This window comes from Phyllobates terribilis, unplaced genomic scaffold, assembly GCF_046119375.1.
Source record: "Phyllobates terribilis strain yellow unplaced genomic scaffold, ASM4611937v1 Scaffold_8__6_contigs__length_399053987, whole genome shotgun sequence".
NCBI classification, from domain to species: Eukaryota; Metazoa; Chordata; class Amphibia; order Anura; family Dendrobatidae; genus Phyllobates; species Phyllobates terribilis.
In genome coordinates, this window is record NW_027362768.1 from 71259370 (window position 1) to 71279444 (window position 20075).

Sequence of the window (20075 nt, forward strand, 5' to 3'; positions counted from 1 at the left end):
TATTAGACCCTTACCATAAAGTTTTAGAGGACAGGTTAATTTTCATGTTCGATCCCTCCTTTCTTCCCAAAGTAGTATCCAATAAAAACCTAAATCATGAAATAATTTTACCATCTTTTTGCCAGTTTCCAAAAAACAACAGAAGAGTTGTTCCATTCTCTGGACGTGAAAAGGTCGGTGGTTCGCTACATGGAAGTAACAGCTTCCTGGAGGTAGGACTCAAATTTGTTTCTTCCTGAGTATTGTAGGAACAAAGAAAAAAAGCCTCCAAACCGACTTTAGCAAGATGGATAACTAGGACCATTGCCCTCGCATACGAATCAGAGGGAAATGAACCACCAATTAGCATTAGAGCCTATTCTATTAGGGCAATTTCCACATCCTGGGCGAAGAAGGCAGGAGCATCAGTGGACCAGATCTGTCAAGCAGCAACTTGGTCCGATATATCTATATTTATTAAACACTATAAATTAGATGCACTATCCAACCAACAGCTCGCTTATGGAAGTAAAGTTCTTCAAACAGTAGTCCCACCCTAATGAACCATTGATTTGGTATGTCTCCTGTCATGATGGATGACCTGGTAAAAATAGGAATTATTCCTACTGTTCATTACTTTTCCAGGAGTCCATCATGACAGCACAGTTATATTCCCTCCCCTGCTCTTAATACTAGTGTGAATGTAACATTGGTGTAAGTTTAATAAAAGAGTTGCATCCATCCTGTTGTGGTGATCGGTACAAACCCTGAGCGTGAGGTGAGAGGGGGGGGGGCTTTTAACCTCTCATGTTTCTTGTCCCTAGAGGATCAGAGGAACCACCTCCTGTCGTGCTGTCATGATGGACTACTGGAAAAGTAATTAACGGTACAAATAATTTTCTCACGATGCCATCTATTTTGTGAAGTGCACCAGTCTCTCCTGGAGCAAAACAACCCCACAACATGATGCTGCCACCCCTGTGTTTCACAGTTGGGATGGTGTTAATAAGCTTCTCCCTTTTTCCTCCAAACGTAACAATGGTCATTATGCCCAAAAAGTTAAATTTTATTGTCATCAGACCACAGGACAAGTCTCCAAAAATTAAGGTCTTTGTTCCTGTGTGCATTTGCAAACATTAATCTGTCTTTTTTTTTTAATGTTTCTTTTGGAGTAATAGCTTCTTCCTGGCAGGGTGGCCTTTCAGCCCATGTTGATACAGTACTCGTTTTACTGTGGTTATTGACACAATCTTACCAGCTTCCGCTATTACCTACTAAAGGTCTTTTGCCTTTATCCTTGGGTTGATATGCACATGTCGGACCAAAGCACGTTCATCGCTGGGGCACAGAAACTGTCTCCTTACTGAGTGGTATGATGGCTGGACATTCCTATCTTGTTTGTACTCGGGGATGGACGGGCCTGCCGGGGTACCAGTAAAATAAGGCGGTGGGCGCCGGCCCCAGTGACCATATAAAAAAAAAAAAGGGGGGGACATGGGCCCTTTAAAAGTGCGAAAGTCAGGGGCGCACGCACGCATACACGCGAACCTGACCGGCCGCGATGTCCATGGCTGGATGGCTAGCGGCCGCGTCACCGCCCGGCGCACTTACGCAAGTGCTGGGGCCCGGGGGAAGGGGTTTGGGGGGTGGAAGTACACCATTGCGTCGGGGGAGGGAGAGCCCCCACCCCAGGAAGTAACCCCCCAACTCCTAAGATATGCACAGCTCGAGTGACGTCACAGTCTTCTGCTTCTGACATCTCAGGGCAGAGGGCAAGGTGACGTCCCCATCACCCTCTGCTCTAAGAACTGCAGAGTCAGAAGACTATGACTGCACTGGACCTGCAGCCAGGGAGTGGGAGAGATCAGTTTTGTTTTTTTTGTATACAGCACCATAGGGGGCCCAGATACTGTATGGAGCAGCACCACATGGGGCCCATATACTCTATGGATATGGTCACTGTATCACAGAATATATAGGCACTCTGTATATGCTGTAATGTCACCGGTGATCACTGTATTACCTGTACACTATATACAGGGCTCTTGAATATAATATCACCAGTGATCCCTGCATTACCTGTACAATGACACTATATACAGAGCTCCTGTATATAAGGTCACCAGTATTGTGTTGTGCATTGCAGCCATTTGTTCTCTCTGATATCAGTAAGGGGAAGATTCTGGATTTCCAATAGAGATTAAATATTTGGATGTTTAACCCCTCTGTCCTGTGACTATTACACAGTAGCAAATATGCACTTACAGGTGTTCTATGGTGAAAACAAATAATCACCTATCCTAAGGCCCCGTATATTACATCAGTATTTGTAAGCTGAAACCAGAAGTGGGTGATAAATGCAGAAGTGGTGACGTTTTTCTATTATACTTTTCCTCTGTTCCACTCCTGGTTTTAGCTTACGAATACCGATGTAAAATACTGACTAAATACTGAACGTGGCCAAAGGATAATTGGCAAGTTATTGATTGGTAGGGGGGGGGGGTGGGGTGTCTAACTGCTGGGACCTGCACCGATCTGCAGAATGTGGAGTTTCTATCCTCATTAGCATGGAGCGGCATGTGCGACTCGACCACTGATCCAGTCATTATCTAAGGGGCTGCACTTGGCTTTTTCTGGAAGATCCCAAAGAGGATGAATGGAGCTGCAGTCAGACATCCCACCTGCCGCATCATTTTAAAATAGGGATAAAAATTCCCCATTCTTCCGATCGGTGCGGTTTCCAATGCTCGGATTACATCGATCAATTAAGTTATCACTAGCGTTGAGCATTCCGATACTGAAATATCGGGTATCGGCCGATATTCGCGGTATCAGAATTCCGATACTTTTACAATATCGAATACCGGAATCGGAAGTTCCCATAATGCCTGCGCTCTGCAGTGTCTCTGAAGGATGACAAGCTGGATGGCAGCGCTCAGCTGCGATCCAGCCTGTCATCAGAATGCCATCCCAGCGTGGGAGAATTCTCCTGATTGTTTAAAAGCCAGCGGCTTTTAAACAATCACACAGCTCCATACTGCTTCCCCGCAGCCTCCCACCCCGATCCTCCGCTCCCCCCATCCTGATAGTAAGTTAGGACCAGGCGGGGAGCGAAGGACACGGGCGGGGAAGCCGGCAGTGAAAAGACTTCACCGCCGGCTTTCCCGTTCTGTGCTGCGCTTTCCCGCCGGTTATTTCAAATGAACAGCTGAGGTATCAGGTGATGCCGATCAGCTGTTCATTTGAAGTAGCCGCGGTGCCCTCAGAGGGTTCATGTGAGTTCATGCTTGACTGCACTGCATGAACTCACATGAACTTTCCCACAGCCGCACAGGTCAGCCTCACCTCCCAGACCATCAGACCCGTCATGATTAGTGTGTGCGGGTGTCTGTGCGATGTCTGCGGGTGTGTGCGTGCAGGCAGACATAGGCCGATGTGACACTACTACTCCCATCGGCCTATGTTTGTCCCCGGTCCACTCGTGCCAGCAGGATCAGCTCGATGGAGCAGTAGTTCCCATCAGCCTGATCCTGCTATTTAAATTGCCCTACTGTGTCCCCAATAAATTTTAAATACATGTCATTGGTGGCCAGTGGTTACCTACAATAAATTAGTTTATACATTACCTGTCCCCGCCGATTGCCACCTAAAATAAAGTAAAAAATAAAAAACTACACCTATACTCACCTAGACACCTAAATTCCCCGAAGCCATCGATCTCCTGTAATAAAATATAAAATAATAAACCACAACCTTATCCTTACCCCTCCGTAGTAGTCCACGAGTGTCCCACAATGATCTCTAGTTTAGAGCAGCCACATAGAATGTGACAGCTCTGAACTGCTGCCGCCGCTAGAATGATGGGGCCGTAAAGCAGCCCAGTCATTGCATAAGCGGGTTTGCCGGAGTTCAGGCAGCGCTGCTCCGGTTAGCTCCTTTACGGCCCTGCTGTACCGTGAGAAATTCCCACGGTACAGCAGTGCCGTAAAGGAGGTCTCCGGAGCTGCGCTGACTGAATGCACTCCGGTAACCTCAGTCAGTGGCTCCCGCTGCCGGGAGCGGACGTGTTCCCGGCAGCGTGAGCTTACAGCAGCCATGCACAGCTGTCACCATCTCCAGATGTGACAGCTGTGCATGGGAGATCAGCGCAGGAACGTGGACAGGTAACTATTTTTTTTTTTAGTAAACTAAGAATTAAATAAAATGGTGTGTTTTATTTCAAATTATTTTTTTCTGGGTGTAGTGTGTGTTTTCTTTTAAACACTTTGTAGGTTAGTAATGGGGGTGTCTTATAGACGCCCATCATTACTAACCTGGGCTTCATGGCAGCTGGTGCTGACATGAACCCTACCACTATTACCCCCTGCCACCGCACCAGGGCAGCGTGGAAGAGCGAGGCCAAGTGCCAGAATTGGCGCATCCTATGGATGCGCCATTTCTGGGGTGGCTGACGGCTGGTGTTTCTAGCCTGGGAGGGGGCCAATATTCATGGCACCCTTCCTGGGCTATTAACCCCTTAATAACATCTGACGCACTAATACGCGTCTGTGCCCTGGGACTTAAGAGCCAGACCCGTATTAGTACGTCATGGCGATCGCGCGCGCACACAGGCTGTGCGGGCGCGATCGCCGCCGGCTGTCAGCTGTGACAATGTGCAGGGAGCGGTCCTGCACCGCTCCCAGCACATTAACCCCCGCGATGCTGCGATCGAAGTCGATCGCGGCATTGCGGGGGCAAGGGGAGGTGATCGGCGATACTCACCTCTTCCGGCTTCCAGCGCAGTCTGCAAAGGCTTCCCGGGTGTTGCCATGACGACCCGATGTCGTCATGACAACATCCGGGTCACCAGAGAGCAGGAAGATTGCTTGGGCATGCGCAGTGCATCACCAAGCAATCTTCACACTGTACACTTCTGCCAGCCTTCATGGCATAGGGATGGTGCTTCATTCCTGTGCCATGCAGGCGATCAGAAAAAAAAAAAAGTGAAAGTTCCAGAGTGGGACAAAGTAATAAAGTGTATAAACTGTGTGAAAGTGGAAAAAAAAAAAAAAAAATAATGTGCAAAAATATTCTAAAAAAATAAAAAAAATACACCAAAAATAAAAATATAATGTACCCATCAATAAATATTATTATATATAAAAAAAAACAATAAAAGTACACATATTTGGTATCGCCGCGTCCGGAACAACCTGACCTATAAAACTGTCCCACTAGTTAACCCCTTCAGTGAACACGGTTAAAAAAAAAAAAAAAACACGAAGCAAAAAACAAACAATGCTTTATCACCATACCGCCAAACAAAAAGTGGAATAACACGCGATCAAAAAGACGCATATAAATAAAAATGATACCGCTGAAAACGTCATCTCGTCCCGCAAAAAACAAGCTGCCATACAGCTCCATCAGCCGAAAAATAAAAAAAGTTATAGCTCTCAGAATAAAGCGATGCTAAAAAATATTTTTTTCTATAAAATAGCTTTTATTGTGTATAAGCGCCAAAACATAGAAAAATTATACAAATGTGGTACCGCTGTAAACGTACTGACCCGAAGAATAAAGCTACCTCATCAATTTTACCACACACGGAACAGAATAAAAAAAAAAAAAAAAACAATTCCTGAATTATTGGTTTTTGTTTATTCTGCCTCCCAAAAATCGGAATAGAAAGCGATCAAAAAATGTCACATGCCTGAAAATGGCACCAATAACAACGTCAAGTCATCCCGCAAAAAACGAGCCGTCACATGACTGTCTGCCAAAATCTGGAAAAATTATAGCTCTCAAAATATGGCGATGCAAAAACTAGATTTTACAAAAAATGCGTCTTTTAGTGTGTGACAGCTGTCAGTCATAAAAACCCCCATATGATTCTGGCATTGCTGTAATCACACCGACCCGAAGAATAAAGTCGTCTAGTCACTTATACCGCACAAGGAACGGCGTCAAAAATAAACTCTTGGGTTAGGATTGGGCTAGGGTTAGGGCTGGGTTTGGGGTTGGGGTTGGGATTTTTTTCAAAAGTAAGAAAAAAAGATGACGATATGGCGACTAGTGTTGAGAGCAAGTGCTCGCTACTTGAGTTTGCATCGGGTGCTCTGGTATGCATTGAGTATCGTGGGTATTTGAGTGACATGCTCGAGTCTCTGCCCCATATGCTTCGCGGCCAAAAAACTTTACGGGGATTGCCTGCCATGCACGAGCGATCCCCGCATGTTTTTTTTTTGTGTGTCTAATAACCGTGAAACATGCGGAGCAGGGACTCGAGCATGTCACTCGAGCACACGCTGTACATGGTGCATACCTGAGTACCCGATGCAAACTCAAGTAGCGAGCACTTGCGCTCAAGAATAATGACAACTTATTCAATATGATGACCTAATGTAAACAAATTCTGTGCCGTACCTCTGGGTTCAAAATGTTCACTATACACCTTAAAATCCTTGAGGGGTATAGTTTCCAAAATGGGGACACTTGTGGGGGAGCTCCACTGTTTAGGCACATCACGGGCTCTCCAAACGCGACATGGTGTCCGCTAACAAATTGAATGGAAAATCGGCTCAAATTGTTAGCGGACGCCATGTTGCGTTTGGAGAGCCCCTGTGTGCCCAAACATTGGAGCTCCCCCACAAGTGACCCCATTTTGGAAACTAGACCCCCCAAGGCACCTATCTAGATGCATAGTGAGCACTTGGAACCCCCAGGTGCTTCACAAATTGATTAGTAAAAATGGAAAAGTATTTTTTTTCACTTTTTCATTTTTACGAATCAATTTGTGAAGCACCTGGGGGTTCCAAGTGCTCACTATGCATCTATAAAGGTGCCTTGGGGGCGGGGGTCTAGTTTCCAAAATGGGGTCACTTGTGGGGGAGCTCCAATGTTTGGGCACACAGGGGCTCTCCAAACACAACATGGCGTCCGCTAATTATTCAAGCAAATTTTACAATCAAAAAGTCAAATGGAACTCCTTCCCTTCCGAGCCCTGCCGTGCGCCCAAACAGTGGTTTTTCCCCAAATATTGGGTATCTGCGTGCCCAGGGGAAATTGCACAACAAATTTTTGGGTCCATTTTTTCCTGTTACCCCTGTGAAAATAAAAAAAATTAGGTCTAAAAGTAACATTTTTGTGAAAAAAGTTAAATGTTCATTTTTTTCCTTCCACATTCAAAAAATTCCTGTGAAGCACCTGAAGGGTTAATAAAGTTCTTGAATGTGGTTTTGAGCACCTTGAGGGGTGCAGTTTTTAGAATGGTGTCACTTTTGGGTATTTTCGGTCATAAAGACCTCTCAAAGTGACTTCAAATGTGATGTGGTCCCTAAAAAAATGGTTTTGTAAATTTTGTTGGAAAAATGAGAAATCGCTGGTCAACTTTTAACCCTTATAGCTCCCTAACAAAAAAAAATTTTGGTTCCAAAATTGTGCTGATGTAAAGTAGACATGTGGGAAATGTTATTTATTAACTCTTTTGTGTGACATATCTCTCTGATTTCAGGGCTTAAAAATTCAAATTTTGAAAATTGCAAAATTTTCAAAATTTTCGCCAAATTTCCGTTTTTTTCACAAATAAACGCAAGTGATATCGAAGAAATTTTTCCACAATCATGAAGTACAATATGTCACGAAAAAACACAATCTCAGAATCAGGGGGATCCGTTGAAGCGTTCCAGAGTAATTACCTCATAAAGTGACAGTGGTCAGAATTGTAAAAATTGGCCCGGTCATTAACGTGCAAACCACCCGCGGGGCTTAAGGGGTTAATAACAGCCCCCAGCTGTCTGCCTAGCCTTTGCTAGCTATTAAAATAGGGGGGACCCCACGTCATTTCTTTGGGGGGGGGGGGGGGTGTCTCCCATTTTAATAGCTGGTAAAGGCTAGGTATTCAGCTGGGGGCTGATATTAGTAGCCTGGGAAGCTCCATGGGTATTACCCCCTTCCCAGGCTTCAAACATCTGCCCCAGCCGTCTGCTTAACCTCCGCTAGAGACTAAAATTATGGGGGATCCCACGCCAATTTTTTTTTTAATAAATCCTTTATTTTAAACACTAAATTACACTTGAGGAGTTAATAAAGATGCAGTCCCTAAATTATTATTTATTTTTTAATTAATTTTTCCCAAAAATTTGGATGTGGGCTTTGCCATATTTTTGTATGCCAGCCAGGTACAGCATCCAGGAAAGGGCTGCCCCCAACCACCAGCTGCCTATTTGTACCTGGTTGGACACAACAATATAGGGAAGCCCTTTTTTTCTTAATTATTTCATGAATTTCATGAAATAATTTTAGAAAAAAAAATATGTGGAGCTTCGCCCTATTTTTGTGTCCAGCCAGGTACAACTAGGCAGCTGGGGGCTGGAATCCGCAGCGCAGGGAGGCCCAAGCTTTCTGGGCCCCACCCGCTGCAAATTGCAGTCCGCAGCCACCCAAGAAAATGGCACGTTCATAGAAGCGCCATCTTCTGGTGCTGTACCCAACTCATCCAGGGCCCTGGTGCGGTGGCTCACTGGGTAATAAAGGGGTTAGGGCCAGCTTGGCATTATCAGCTGGCCCTAAGCCCGAAATTCATGGGGTCACGCCAATATTAGACATGACCACCATGAATTTCTAGTAAAGTATTTAAAAAAAAAAAAAAACACAACACCCAGAATAAAGTCCTTTAATTGAAATAAACACACAATTCTTTATTGTTCTAAATTAAACCATACTTACCATCACGCCCATTCCAGCTGAAGCCAACTATCTCCTGCAATAAAAGAAAAATAAACCAACCTCATCCTTACCTTTCCATGGTTCCCAGGACAGTCTCAGCTCTGCTACATCGAGATGACAGGCTGGATGGCAGCGGTCCAGCCTGTCATCCCGCGGACACTGAGAAGCGCAGGCATGCTTGCGCTCCTCAGTGTCAGGCTGTGACGGCATCCAGATGAGCCGAGTGTCTCACGCTCGCCACACGCGCAGGAGAATTCTCCCACGCTGTCAGTGACGTGCATGAGGTGAGCCGAGTTCATTGTCGGCTCATCTGGATGCAGTCACAGCCAGACACTGAGGAGCGCAAGCATGCCTGCGCTTCTCAGTGTCCGCGGGATGACAGGCTGGATGGCAGCGTTCTGCTGCGGTCCAGCCTGTCATCTCAATGTAGCAGAGCTGAAGCTGTCCTGGGAACCATGGAAAGGTAAGGATGAGGTTGCTTTATTATTTTTCTTTTATTGCAGGAGATCGTTGGCTTCAGCTGGAATAGGCGTGATGGTAAGTATGGTTTAATTTAGAACAATAAAGAATTGTGTGTTTATTTCAATTAAAGGATTTTATTCTGGGTGTTTGTGGGTTTTTTTAAACTTTGACTATGGGGTTAGTAATGGGGGTGTCTTATAGACGCCTCTCCATTACTAACCTGGGCTTGATGTCAGCTGGCATTATAAGCTGACATCAACCCCAGCCCTATTACCCCACTGCCACCGCTACAGGGCAGTGGGAACAGCGAGGATAAGTGCCAGAATTGGCGCATCCTATGGATGCGCCATTTCTGGGGCGGATAACGGCTGGTGTTTCTAGCCTGGGAGGGGGCCAACATTCATGGCACCCTTCCTGGGCTATTAATATCAGCCCAGAGCTGTCAGCTAGCAAAGGCTAGGCAATTAAAATAGGGGGGACCCCACGTCTTTTTTTGGGGGGTCCCCCATTTTAATAGCTAGTAAAGGCTAGGTGTTCAGCTGGGGGCTGATATTAGTAGCCTGTGGAGCTCCGTCGGTATTACCCCCTTCCCAGGCTTCAAACATCTGCCCCAGCAGTCTGCTTAACCTCCGCTAGAGACTAAAATTACGGGGAACCCCACGCCAATTTTTTTTTTAATAAATCATTTATTTTAACACTAAATGACAAGTACAGTAATCAACACTGTCACTGTACTTCATATATATGTGACTGACATGTTTCTATCTAACCTATGTGTGATGCTCTATTCTTTCTATTCTAAATTGTTGGATACAGATGCTGAATTGCCGGCCGGCTTTTTTAAAGAGACGGTGCATGAAAACACTAATATTTTTTTAAATAAATCCTTTACACTAAATGACAAGTACAGTAAGCAACACTGTCACTGTACTTCATATATATGTGACTGACATGTTTATCTAATCTATGTGTGAAGCTCTATTCTTTCTGTTATAAGTTGTCGGGTACCGGTGTATGCCGCTGCTGAATTGCCGGCTTTTCATGTTTCACTGTGAGCACTGTTCCCATCGATTTGGGCAACCACCTCCCCAAATACATTCTACATTATTGTTCGTTGTTTTCCTTCATGTAGAATTAACCTACAAGGAAAGAAAGGATTTATTTTCATTCCGATATTTGTGTCCCATTGACTTGCATTGGCTTCCGGTATCGGAATCTGCGATATCCGATACTTCTTGGGTATCGGCCCGATCCAATCCGATCCGATATTTCCTGATATCGGAAGGTATCGCTCAACACTAGTTATCACCTATCTAACCTGTGGATCGGTGGTGATTTGTTTTCATCAAAGAACCCTTTAATGCAAACTACCGTAATTCTGTGTACATCCCAGTTATGGTATGTGCACAGTAGATGTGCAGGAGCTGTCCGTGTTTTACAGTCGCCTCTCCACTATAACGGCTAACAGGTATATGCATATAGGTGTAGGGTGGGCCCCTAGAGTCAATTTTCCCTGTGGGCCCCAGACACCCCAGTTCGACCCAGTTTGTACTTGCTTATAATTGTTTGTACAGATGAACGAGGCACCTTCAGGTACAGGTGCATCTCACCAAATTAGAATATCATCAAAAGCTTACATTTATTTCAGTTCAATATAAAAAGTGAAACTCATTATATAGAGTCATTACAAACCGTGATCTATTGCAAGTGTTTATTTCTGTTAAGGTTGATGATTATGGCTTACAGCCAATGAAATCACAAAAGTCATTATCTTAGTAAACTAGAATACTTTATAACAGCTTGAAAACTGTTTTTTTAACATCAGAAATGTTGGCCTACTGAAATGTATGTTCAGTAAATGCAATCAATGCTTGGTCAGGGCTCTTTTTGCATCAATTACTGCCTCAATGCAGCGTGGCATGGAGACGGTCAGCCTGTGGCACTGCTGAGGTGTTATGGAAGCCCAGGTGGCTTTGATAGCAGCCTTCTGCTCATCTGCATTGTTGGGTCTGGTGTCTCTCATCCTCCTCTTGACAATACCCCATAGATTCTCTATGGGGTTAATGTCAGACAAGTTAGGCTTTTTCTGTAAAAGCCTAATGGACCACTAGCAGTACCTCACTATGTGCAATACTATTTTAAGTGACAAGGATACTTATGAAAATATTACCCGGTGACCCCTTAACCAAGTATGAAGAAACTCACAAGAATTGTGGAAGTGGCTTTTACAGAAAAACTAATATCAAAAAAATGAATTTGATTTCCTCCATCCACTCTTCCCCCTGACACCAACGTTCTATACTCTTCACAAAGTGCATAAAAGGTTTTTCCCCTCTAAAAGGTCGCCCAATAATGTCAGGAACGGATCGTCTCACAAAACAGTGGTATTTACATTGATGTATGAGGGAAGTGTAGAAACATATGGTCGGAGAATTAGGTCAAAGACAGCACTGATTTCTTGAAAAAGCTTGGAGTTTCAGTCGATATTAACCACTTCGCACCAGAGCCTGTTTTTGCCTTCGTGACCGGGCCAATTTTTTCAATTCTGACCACTGTCACTTTATGAAGTGACTACTCTGGAACACTTCAACGTATTCCCCTGATTCTGAGAATGTTTGTTTTTTCATGACATATTGTACTTCATGATTATGGTAAAATTTCTTCGATATAACTTACGTTTATTTGTGGAAAAAAAAAAAAAAACCCGGAAATTTGGCGAAAGTTTTGCAATTTTCAAACTTTGAATTTTCATGCCCTTAAATCGGAGAGATATTTCACACAAAATAGTTAATAAATAACATTTCCCACATGTCTACTTTACATCAGCACAATTTTGGAACCAAAATTTTTTCTTGTTGTTAGGGAGCTATAAGGGTTAAAAGTTGACCAGCGATTTCTCATTTTTCCAACAAAATTTACAAAACAATTTTTTTTTTTTTTTAGGGACCACATCATATTTGAAGTCACTTTGAGGGGTCTTTATGACAGAAAATACCCAAAAGTGACACCATTCTAAAAACTGCACCCCTCAAGGTGCTCAAAACCACATTCAAGAACTTTATTAACCCTTCAGGTGCTTCACAGAAATTTTTGGAATGTGGAAGAAAAATGAACATTTAAACTTTTTTCACAAAAATGTTACTTTAGACCCAATTTTTTTTATTTTCACAGGGGTAACAGGAAAAAATGGACCCCAAATTTTTTTGTGCAATTTCTCTTGAGCGTGCCGATACCCATATGTGAGGGAAAACCACTGTTTGGGCACACTGCAGGGTTCGGAAGGGAAGGAGCGCCATTAGACTTTTTGAATGTAAAATTTGTCTGAATAATTAAACGACGCCATGTTGCGTTTGGAGAGCTCCTGATGTGCCTAAACAGTGGAAACACCCCACAAGTGACACCATTTTGGAAACTAGACCCCTTAAAGGAACTTATCTAGATGTGTGGTGAGCACCTTGCACCCCCAGCTGCTTCACAGATTATAATATTGAGCCGTAAAAATAATTTTCACTTTTTTCCCACAAAAAAGGTTTCATTCCCTAATTTTGTATTATCATAAGGGTAACAGGATAAATTGCACCATGAAATTTGTTGTACAATTTCTCCTGAGTACGCCCATACCCCATATGTGGGGGAAAACCACTGCTTTGTTGTACGGCAGGGTTCGGAAGAGAAAGGAGCGCTATGTTGGCTGGGATAGGCAGCAGACACCATGTCACATTTGAAGAGTCGCTGACATGCCGAAACAGCAGAAACCCCCACAAGTGACCCCATTTTGTAAACTACGCCTCTCAAGGAATTCATCTAGGGAAGTAGTGAGTATTTTTAATTTTTAAATTTATACCATTGGGCAGTGAAAAAAAGCATAATTATATTTTTACCACAAAAAAATGTTTTACCCTCAGATTTTACATTTTCACACCGGGCAATGGGTAAAAATGGTGCCGAAATGTGTCACACAATTTCTTCTAAAAGTGGCAATTCCCCATATGTGGCTGTATCGTACCGCTCAGCCATACGGCGAGATCTGGGGGGGGACGGAGTGCTATTTGACAATTTGAGAACAAATTATTGTAGAATAGGGATTTGGGAGCACAAAATTTTCTGAATTTCTTTTGGGGGGCAAGGGCCATTTCGCTTTTCCAGAGCCTTTCTGCTACCAGTAACTTGGAAGTCCCTTATATTTTTAACAGATGACGGACCTGAGTGGGGACTAGCTTTTTTTGAGGACTGAGTTGAAGCTTTTACTGGGAACATTTTACGTAACATTTATCCGGCGCTCTAGGCTGAGCACTGACATCGGGGTTTCCATCTAAATTTCCAAGTGATGCAATTCAGATGAAACCCCTGCGGGATCCATTCACTGTAATGAGGCAGCAGAGTTACTCTGGACTCCGTCTGGCCTCTGTTTAGCGGTGTCCTTTTTTTCAGAAGTGCACAAAACTGTGGCCAACCGCACTTTTATGCACGCCTAAAACAAATGACACCGTGGATCCCAGGCTAGACGGCATCCACAGTGGCCTATATCTGCCTCATTACAGGGAATCTTCCGTCATGGGTTCCGGCTGAATCACGTATTTCAGAGATTTACACGGAAACTCTGGTGTAAGCGCTCAGCGTCGAGCGCAGGATAAATGTGGGCAGAGCCTTACTGCGATCTTTGGGAGACATAATAAACAAATCAGTAGCAGGTGAAGAATTGGTTTTATTTATTTTTTACGCCGTTCCTAGTGTGATATAACGGATTAGATTACTTTATTCTTCAGGTCGGTGCGATTACAGAGATACCAGATTTATATCGGGTTTTTATGATGGACAGCTGTCACACACTAAAAGACGCTTTTTTTTGCAAAATCTAGTTTTTGCAGCACCATATTTTGAGAGCTATAATTTTTCCATATTTCGGCCGACAGTCATGTGACGGCTTGTTTTTTTGCAGGATGAGTTGACATTTTTATTGGTACCATTTTTGGGTACGTGACATTTTTTGATCGCTTTCTATTCCGTTTTTTGGGAGGTAAAATTAACAAAAACAATTCAGGAATTGTTTTGAGGGTTTTTTTTATGCCGTTCTGCGTGTGGTAAAAGTGATCAGGCAGCGTTATTCTTCGGGTCAGTAAGTTTACAGCGATACTACACTTACTGTGTTTTTTTATGTTTTTATGTTTTGGCGCTTTTTTTTTGCGGAACAAGATGACGCTTTCAGCGGTACCATTTTTATTTCTATTTTGTTTTTTTATCGCATTTTTTTTCCACTTTTTGCTTGGCGATATGAGGAAAAAGCATATTTTTTTGCTCCGTTTTTTTATTTATTTTTATTACGGTGTGCACAGAAGGAGTTAGTGTGACAGTTTTATAGCTCGGGTTGTTTCGGACGTGGCGATACCAAATGTGTACTTTTTTTTGGTTTTGTAAAAATATACGGATTTATTGGTTTAATATTTTATTTATTTATTTATTTTTTTTTTTACAGTTTAAAAACTTTATTTTTTACATTTTTACTTAGTCCCTGTATGGGACATTAATTTTTATTTTTCTGATCACTGATCTCATGTAATGTAATAGACATGTATTACATTACATGAGATCTTCGCTGACTGTTTCACAGTCAGTCTCCTGCCTGGCTTCAGCTGCAGGCTGAGCCAGGCAGGACACCATATATGGCAGATCTGGAGACGGTCATGTGACCTCCAGCTGCCATAGCAACCCCAGGTCCTGGAAGGTATCGGGGGTCGTCGGAGAGGTAAGTAAGACGACCCCCTGTCCTCCTTCCATCTTCTATATACCGCGATCACTATAGATCGCGGCATATAGAACATAGCAAAGGGTTAACATCACTGGGACCTGATCCAATCAGGTCCCGATGATGTCCCCTGTCAGAGCCAACGCTCTGCACCGGAATCGCAGCGCTTGCAGGACCCTGGGGGTCCTGAGCGCTGCGAGACCACCCACCGTTTTTAAAAGTCGGCGCTGTACAGAGCCCAGCAAGCGCCGACGTTTATCTACAGTGGGCGGTCGGGAACCGGTTAATGACATTCTAGCATCAATAGACGTTGAAACCCTGTATAGCAATATACCTCATGATGCGGGCATGTTTGCAGTGGACCATTATCTAAGATCTAGAGCTATTGAATGTGATAAGCATAGTCAATTTACCGTCAATCGTCTTGAATTTGTTCTGGCCCACAACTACTTCCTCTTCAATGGGAAATACTTCCACCAGCTCTGGGGTATTGCGATGGGGAGCCCATGTGCCTCCTCGTATGCCAACATCTTCCTAGGCTGGTAGGAGGAAAGCCACATTTATGGAGAGGAAGTAAAATGGTGGCACAATAAGATAATGTTGTGGGTCAGATTCATAGATGATATCTTTGTTTTATGGACTGGTAGGAGTGGAGAACTCGTGGATTTTGCGATGAGCATTAACAATGCGGTGGGACGGAAGTTCACTTCAGAATCAAAATCAGACTAGGTTACCTTTTTTGGATCTGGTGGTGATGAAGGATGGGAAGGGATTCTTAACAGTTACACATTGAAAACCCACAGGTTCAAACAGCCTTTTAAAGGTTTGATAATCACCACCCTGTTGCTCTTAAAAAAGGTATACCTAAAGGGCAGTTCCTCTGTATCCAAAGAAACTGCTCCGAGATCACAGATTTCTATAGACAATCCTCTGATCTCAAACAGAGGTTCAGAGAGAGGGGTTATCCTGCACATCTATTACAGGAAGCATGTGATTTTGCAGGTAATTAACTGCAAGAGAGACAAAAAAGATAGTGAAGTCACCAGATTAATAGGCACATTTGACAACAAAAATGAACAAGTATTTAAGATACTTAAACATTGGGACATTTTGCTATCAGACCCTGATCTGAGGGGTAGTATTTCGGAAGCCCCGAGTGTCAACTTTAGAAAAGGACGGTCAGTTAGAGATCGGATTGTCCATAGTTTTTATCAAAAACCAAACAGGGGTGCTACATGGTTGGACAGAAAAATCTGTGGCTTCTTCATATGTAATGATTGCAAAGTGTGTGACTAGATGACTCCTGGAAAATCTTTCAAAAGTGCTCATATGGGAAGGACCTTTTTCTTGCGAGATTTTTCCAACTGCAAAACTGAGGGATTGGTCTATAAAGCCATATGTACGTGCCCATTTGATTATGTAGGGAAAACAACAAGAGAATTCAGACGGAGGCTGGGGGAGCATCTGGACGACATATTCCATAAGAGATACAACCCTCAAACACATCAATGGGGTCCACCATTGTAATAGCAAAGATATTTTGTTCAATGTGATATAGGTAGTTGTTAGGTACAATATAAGGAAAGGTGACCATAATAAACAAATACTTAAGAAAACAAATAGATTTTTAGATTACAAAGCCCATCACCCAGGGGATTAAACGAACAATTGTCGTTTACCCCATTTTTGTAAGACAGGGATTGAGCCAAGTTTTCATTATGTCCTGGGAATGGTGACCATGTTTGTGATTAATATAACTGCCATGATCTAGGGGTTGTCCATGTTTTGGACAATCTTTATCCTCCTGCCATCTCGTTTAATTAATCAATCAGCATATTTGAACTGATTTTTCATATCAGAGATTTGGAATGCTTCCATGCTTAATATACGTCAAAATCCTGTATCTTATGGGACTTAGGCTATGTGCCTACGATGCAGAAATGCTGCATATTTTTTCCCGCTTATCCCTGGCAGGAAAAATGCATGTGTTTTTTACATGCGTTTTTTCCCGCCAGGTAGAAGCGTTTGTCAAGTGTTTTTATGCATTTCTGCATGCGGGTTATCAAGCGCTTTTCCAATCGATTTTAGAATCACTTGGAAAAGTGCTTGACAACTTGTTCACACTATAATAAATCCATGCAACCGGCATGGATTTATTAGTAGTGTGACCAAGTTAGTTAAAACAAAGAATAAGAATGGTAAAAATAAAAAAGATTATACTTACCTTCCGATGTCCTCCGGGTGTTTTTGCTGCTGCGTCCGGTGTCTTGGGTGGCTCGCGGTGGTGTGAAGGACCTGCGGTGACGTCATTGGGTCATGTGACAGGCCACATGACTCAATGACATCATGGCAGGTCCATCACAACACGGCTACCCATACAGTAGACCAGACGGAGGGGAGAACATCGGAAGGCAAGTATAATTTTTATTTTTTTATTTTAAATTCTTTTTTTTTTTAACAGGTTCTATGGTACCCGAGTCTGGATTGGAGTCTCCTCTCCTCCAGACCTGGGTACCATCCGCACATTGAACAGTGTGATATCCGCATGTGCAGATGCAGTGATGCGGATGTCACGCGGTCCAATGCAAGTCAATAGCGGCGATAACGCTGCGTGTCCGCAAAATTAATGGACATGCTGCGTATTTTTCCGCAATGATAATCCGCAGCGGAAATTTCTGCAGCATGTGCACAGCAAATGCGGATCATTGGGGGGACCATGGGGCCTATATTACCAAGCGTTTTCGCTGTGGAAATTCCACCTCAAAAACGCTTGAAAAACGCATAGGGGGCATGCAGCCTTATAGTATGTTCTATTTGATAGCATACAGACATCCAAAAAGATGATCTTTTCAGTACATCTTTAGGTAGCATTTTGTATGATCCATTGTCTCTATATGGCATGTGCCTGATTGTTTGGTATTGGGTCCTTTTGGGAGTTTGGTCTCAGTTTGTGTCCACATATGTCCATTCTCTGCCCTCCATTTCACTGGAATATGTGTAATCGCAAGGATAGATCGGGTGGTTCGCCTGTTATGTGAAGTACCTTGAATGTGCAGACTGGAAGTGACGTAATCCATATGTGCCTGTGCAATGTGGAAAGCATATGAGACGCGCAACGGAAGTGACGGCACGAAACCGAAAGTTCAGTGCTCCAGCAGCGGGAACACACGCAGAGAGGAAAATGCAGGCAGCATGGAGGCTAATACAGATAGTACTTTGATGGGGTAGGATCTTTACCTATGCAGGTGATACCAGGCATTTCAAATTCACTATCCAATATCCAAGTACTTAAAATCCAATAACTCGATAGGAGGTTGTTAAAAAAATAAAAATAAATAAATATTATATTATAATACAAAAGAGAATGAAGCAAAAATCAAATCATTGATCATTTCACACAAAACTCCAAAAAAGGGCTGGACAAAAGTATTAGCACCCTCAGCCTAATACTTGGTTGCACAACCTTTAGCCAAAATAACTGCGAACAACTGCTTCCGGTAACCATCAATGAGTTTCTTACAATGCTCTGCTGGAATTGTAGACCATTCTTCTTTGGCAAACTGCTCCAGGTCCCTGATATTTGAAGGGTGCCTTCTCCAAACTGCCATTTTGAGATCTCTCCACAGATGTTCTATTGGATTCAGGTCTGGACTCATTGCTGGCCACCTTAGAAGTCTGCAGTGCTTTCTCTAAAACCATTTTATAGTGCTTTTGGAAGTGTGTTTTGGGTCATTGTCCTGCTGGAAGACCCATGACCTCTGAGGGAGACCTAGCTTTCTCACACTGGGCCCTACATTATGCTGCAAAATTTGTTGGTAGTCTGCAGATTTCATAATGCCATGCACACGGTCAAGCAGTCCAGTGCCAGAGGCAGTAAAGCAACCCCAAAACATTAGGGAACCTCCGCCATGTTTGACTGTAGGGACTGTGTTCTTTTCTTTGAATGCCTCTTTTTTCCTGTACACTTTATGTTGATGCTTTTTCCCAAAAAGCTCTACTTTTGTCTCATCTGACCAGAGAACATTCTTCCAAAACGTTTTAGGCTCTCTCAGGTAAGTTTTGGCAAACTTCAGCCTGGCTTTTTTTATGTCTCGGGGTAAGAAGTGGGGTCTTCCTGGGTATCCTACCATACAGTCCCTTTTCATTCAGACGCTGACGGATAGTACGGCTTGACACTGTTGTACCCTCGGACTGCAGGGCAGCTTGAACTTGTTTGGATGTTAGTCGAGGTTTTTTATCCACCATCCGCACAATCTTGTGTTGAAATCTCTCGTCAATTTTTCTTTTCCGTCCACATCTAGGGAGGTTAGCCACAGTGCCATAGGCTTTAAACTTCTTGATGACGCTGCGCACGGAAGACACAGGAACATTCAGGTCTTTGGAGATGGACTTGTAGCCTTGAGATTGCTCATGCTTCCTCACAATTTGGTTTCTCAAGTCCTCAGACAGTTCTTTGGTCTTCTTTCTTTTCTCCATGCTCAATGTGGTACACACAAGGACACAGGACAGAGGTTGAGTCAACTTTAATCCATGTTAACTGGCTGCAAGTGTGATTTAGTTATTGCCAACACCTGTTAGGTGCCACAGGTAAGTTACAGGTGCTGTTAATTACACGAATTAGAGAAGCATCACATGATTTTTCAAAGGGTGCCAATACTTTTGTCCACCCCCTTTTTAGGTTTGGTGTGGAATTATATCCAACTTGGCTTTAGGACAATTCTTTGTTTTTTTTCATTGAAGACAAATTAAATGGAGAATAATACCAAAGAATTTGTGATTGCAATCATTTTCAGGAAGAAACTGAGTATTATCAGACAGAATTGCAGGGGTGCCAATACTTTTGGCCAGCACTGTATATATCATTCATCCCAGCCCTCAGGACTACTCACTGCATCATTAATACAGAGCTATGATATGGCTGTAACAGATATCTTTGTGAACTTGCCACATATCTTTCTTGCCTCCTGAGGAACCAGTCAGTAGGGAAACACGTCAAGGCTTGCCTTTTTGTCTATTTATGGGATCTACATCCATGAGGTTAATCTGAGATAAGTCTTCATTTTTCTATATTCTACTTTGGTTCTGATAAAACACAGTGGACCTATACTAGCAGATGACATGGCTCCCCAAACCATCACCGATTGTGCAAAACGTAACACTAGACCTCAAGCAGCTTGGATTGTGT

General features: G+C 43.2%; 1 protein-coding gene across 2 annotated transcripts in view; it reads right to left on the reverse strand.

Moving 5' to 3' along the window:
* Positions 1 to 20075, reverse strand: part of CEBPG (CCAAT enhancer binding protein gamma) — a 119939-nt gene that overhangs the window by 65066 nt on the left and 34798 nt on the right. The window lies entirely within an intron of this gene.